The following is a 5,273-nucleotide window of genomic DNA, read 5'->3' on the forward strand; positions in this document are numbered from 1 at the left end:
TCTCTTCCGTCTTTTCACAATATTTTTTCGTTTTTTTGATGAATTCTTGTTTTAAAAATAATAACAAGAGCGTAGAAATGTCGGAAATGAAGTTTTATCCCATGTATATGATTTAGAGCTAGATCTTTTAGAAGGAAAGTAGAAATCTCGGGGTGAAAGTTTCAGGTTTTGGCTTCCTTTGTGTGGGTCTATGAGATAGAAGGCCTGGCTTCGTATGAGAGTAACCTTACGTTAGTAAATGATTTTTACTCTCTAGAAGCCGCCTGGCTACTTCTACCCCCATCTCGATCGGCCATTTTTGTTATGAATTTTAACAAAATGGCCGATCGAGACTGGGGTAGAAGGAGAGAACTTTTCGTTTTTTTTGAGGTTCCAGTTTGTGCCCAGATGTCAGGAAACTGCCACTCGTTAGACCTTCATCCATATAATCGTGGTAAGTGCATAATTTCTGTTTTCACAATTCATTTGGAGAAATATTTAGACCATAAATCACCCTAGTCCCGTGAGTATGGTAAAATACACGGTAAGCCCCTGGGCTCCCGCCCGCTGCGCGGGCGGGAGCTCCCTGGGTTAGCGCCCAGGAGCTCACCGTGTATTTACCCATACTCACGGGACAAGGGTAGATTATGGTCCAAATATCTAGCAAGATAAATTGTGAAAACATTGCGCATTAAAATGATTGTGCAGTACAAATTATACACGCGGGAGAGTAGGCGCAGTGTCCACAGGAACGGTAATAATCGATTTTACGAGAGAAAAAGAAGGATAAATAGGTAAAAATTAATTAGAATTTATCAAAAGTTAAAACGGCCTAGAACAAATAATAATATCCGTCGTCAATCGTTGAATCATGTGCCAGAGCTCGGTAGAAGTAGTGAGACGATCATTTAGCATGTTGACATCATAGAACTGATTTGGAACAGTAAAAATATTCCGCCACCACGATCGCGATGAGAATTGGCCGTAAACTCACCCGATGTGTTTAGGGCCCTGCATCGTATACATCCAGGTCCAGAACTCAGTGAATCACGGGTGGTCGGTTTCAAAAGGAGGGTGCAAATGTAGGTAGGACAAAAAAAAGCGAAAAAGCAATTCTAGTAAAAAGCATTACCTTAATAATATATTCTTTATTAGCATTATTATCAGATCGGTGATTTATAGATGGCAAATATAGCGATCTTCAACGCTTATATATAAGCGTCAAAATTTGTAGCCATCCCCTTGTAGTAGTCTATATTATACGACGTGTCAAACTGTAGTAAACCAGTTCGCTATTTTTCGGATCTCTATATATACACGAGGGGGAATTGTAGCAAACTAGTTCGCTATTTTTCGGATCTCCTCTATATATACACGAGGGGAAATTGTAGCAAACTAGTTCGCTATTTTTCGGATCTTCTCTATATATATACACGACGGGAAATTGTGGCGAACTAGTTCGCAATTTCTCATCTCCTCTCTATATATTATAGAGCGTGTCAAATTGTAGCGAACTAGTTCGCAATTTTTCTGATCTCCTCTACATGTACAAGGGGGAATTGTTACCAACTAGTTTGCTATTTAGGGGGGGGAGGGGAAAGAGAAAAAGAAGGGAGAGGAGGGGAAAGAGGAAAAAGAGGAAAGGAAAAGAAGAGAGTACTGGGGAAGAAGAAGAAAAGGGAAGGAGGAGGAAAGAGGAGAGGGGAAGAGGAATAGAGGATGGAGGAGGAGAAAGAGGAAAAGAAGAGAGAGGAGGGAAGAAGGAAGAGGAAAAGAAGAGGAAGTAGGGGAGGGGAAAGAGGTAAAGTAGGGAGAGGAGGGGGAAAGACCCGGGGAAAGAAAAAGAGAGGAAACGGGTGGGGATCGTGGAGGAAATGAAGGGGGAGGACCGGGAAAAACGTAAGAGGAAAGAGGGGAGGGGAGGGGAAAGAAGGAAGAGGACTCCTAAGTTTTCCCCATAATATTATTACTACAAGCAGGCCCTTGAGCAATATTACCTTTAAGCTTGTTTAATTAATCAACTATACAAACATTGCTCCAAGTATGTGAAAGGTGAATTATATTTTATTTTTAAGCAATTAAATTTAAAACTATAGTTGAAATAAATTGACACTAAACAGGCCAGACCTTTTGACTCACATCACAGCCGGGTCGGGGGGGGGGGGGGGATTTCGGCTAAGGGTCGACCAAAAACACTGAAATTGTGTACGTACTTGAATTAGTCAATACTAAAGTGCTGAAAAAAATGCAATGCTGAAAATGAAAGCGTTCATGTAAATTATGCATATTTATGTGAATTATATGCATATTTTATTTGTCATTATAAAGTAAGTTAAGACTATTTTTCTTTTCCTCTTTTCCCAGGTCTTTCCCCCTCGATCTCTCCCTACTTTACCTCTTTCCCCTCCCCTCCTTCCTCTTCTTTTCCTCTTCCTTCTTCCCTCCTCTCTCTTCTTTTCCTCTTTCTCCTCCCCTGTCCTCTTTTCCTCTTCCCCTCTCCTCTTTCCTCCTCCTTCCCCTTTCCTCTTCTTCCCCAGTACTCTCTTCTTTTCCTTTCCTCCTTTTCCTCTTTCCCCTCCTCTCCCTTCTTTTTCTCTTTCCCCTCCGTAAATAGCGAACTAGTTCGCTACAATGCCCCGTCGTATATATGTAGAGGAGATCAGAAAAATTGCGAACTAATTCGCTACAATTTGACACGCTCTATAATATAGAGAGGAGATGAGAAATTGCAAACTAGTTTGCCACAATTTCCCGTCGTGTATATATAAAGGAGATCCGAAAAATAGCAAACTAGTTCGCTACTTTATTCCCCCTCGTGTGTATATAGATTAGAGGAGATCCGAAAAATAGCGAACTAGTTCGCTTCAATTCCCCTTGCCTCGTGTATATAGAGGAGATCCGAAAAATAGCGAACTAGTTCGCTATGTAAAATTCCCCCTCGTGTATGTAAAGAAGAGATCCGAAAAATACCCGGGGGGGGGGGCCACTTACATTGACGAGTGGATATCATGCGCGACCAAAAAAACACGTAAAAAAGATGTCTTTTTCAAGATAGGGCACGTAACGTGATAAGGGTGTCAAAAACACAAAAAATAATGAAAAAAGGGTATCTATTTTGCTAGGAAAGCTACGTGTTTAGGGTCAAATTTGCGGGGATGATAAAACAAAATTAAAATGTTTTATAAAGGATGTCCTTTTTGCCCCAACACTACGTGTTTAGAGTCAGATTTGCGCGAGGTGTGGAAGCTGGGGCCATACTAAACCCCATGGTGTGTAAACTGTAAAGGTAAAACCGACGACCCGTGACATAACAGTAAAATATCGCTGTACTTGTTTAGGGGTACATTTTAAGGGAATACTTGCCAAGAGTATCGTTTTGTTTCCCATACTTGTTAAGGGTAGGGTTTCAGACGCCAATACTTGTTAAGGGGTGCATTTTCAGAATATGGAAAATATGTGTTTAGGGTGCTTTTCGAGACCCCATGGTCGCGCATGGTATCCACTCGTCAATGGAGGTGGCCCCCCCGGGGAAAAATAGCGAACTAGTTCGCTACAATTTGACACGCTCTATAATGTATAGAGAGGAGATGAGAAATTGTGAACTAGTTCGCTAGTTTGACACGTTGTATATTATAATATATAGAGAGGAGATGAGAAATTGCGAACTAGTTCGCCACAATTTCCCCTCGTGTATATATAGAGGAGATCCGAAAAATAGCGAACTAGTTCGCTACAGTTTGACACGTCGTATAATATAGACTAATACAAGGAGATCGCTACAAATTTTGACGCTTATATATAAGCGTTGAAGATCGCTATATTTGCCATCTTATTATTTCCCTTATCAGATACATTGCTCAAAACTTACCTCAAAATTTCCGTAATAGTGAAAAATAAGGCTACTCCATAAAATGTGCCTGGAAATGCATGTAGCATATTGGTCCATTCCTATAGGCTATACTGTGGGCTAGTGGCTATCGCGGCAATCGCGACGAGAATTGGCCGTAAAGTCACCCGATGTGTTTAGGGCCCTGCATCGTATACATCCAGCTCCAGATCTCAGTGAATCACCGGTGGTCAGTTTCAAAAGAAGGGTGCAAATGTAGGTAGGACAACAACAAAAACGAAAAAGCAATTCTACTAAAAAGCATTACCTTAATATATTCTTTATTAGCATTATTATCAGAGACATTGCTCAAAACTTACCTCAAAATTTACCTCAAAATTTCCTTAATAGTGAAAAATAAGACTACTCCATAAAATGTGCCTGGAAATAAAGGTAGCATTTTGGCCCATCCCCATAGGCTATACTGTGTGGGCTAGTGGCTAAAAATAGGCGTTTTAAAGCCCTAATGCTGACCTAGACTGTTTGAGCCTCTCTGAGAAGCAGTGGAAACGTCACAGTGATAGATAATCAACTTGGCTGCCAGAAAATGTGAAGATGTCGCTTCATTTAACTACATTGCGCACTCAAAATATAAAAAGAAAATTTGAAGCCAACTCACCTATTGACTTTTTGGACACATGTCTATAGCACAAATTGCCTACCCTAGCAAATGAGCAAATGTACAGGCTTGGTCCCACTGCACTTACGGATGCAGAGAGGATGTAAACGGAAAAGAATCTTGCCATCCGTTGGAAAACGTTATGTATCCGCTGTGTACTCTTTGCATACGTGTAATCTTTCGTATTTCATACGCTCTCTCCACCGAGCATGTGTCCACTGTGATTTCGTATTAACTCTGCCCGACACAGACAGAATCACTTCTTTGCCGCATTTATTTCAAGGTGCATCCTTAAGAGGGGTTTTTCATTGACTATGCTAATCTAGCTCACAATAGTTTTTAATTTGGTTTATTGTAAAGAAAATCTTTGTGTGTACCCAGTGCAGTACAGTTCAATGTGAAGCATCACTACTGTGTATGTGTGTATTGTGAATAGAAAGTGACTTGAGTCGAACTTGGCAGTCTGCTGTATGTGACTCAAGTCAAACAAAGTGGCAAACAGTTGACTCAAATGAGCTCCACCGCTAAGAAGCCCAGCACATATCACACCACCAGACAGTTAAATGTACCTGAAAACCCCCTTAAAAAAAATGAAAATGGAAAGTATACACACACCTCTATTCTATGGATATTTCTTTTCCCGGTTCCTACCATCAGATCCTAATTCAAAGAGCTTTACCCTGAAAAAAAATATATATATACCAGAAAATTGTTCTTGCCCTACACTCAAAATACACTGCAAATTGAATAATTTCTTTTCAATTTATGTTCTTTTTATCTTGTAGGTGT

Source organism: Lytechinus pictus, chromosome 7 (assembly GCF_037042905.1).
Source record: "Lytechinus pictus isolate F3 Inbred chromosome 7, Lp3.0, whole genome shotgun sequence".
NCBI lineage: Eukaryota > Metazoa > Echinodermata > Echinoidea > Temnopleuroida > Toxopneustidae > Lytechinus > Lytechinus pictus.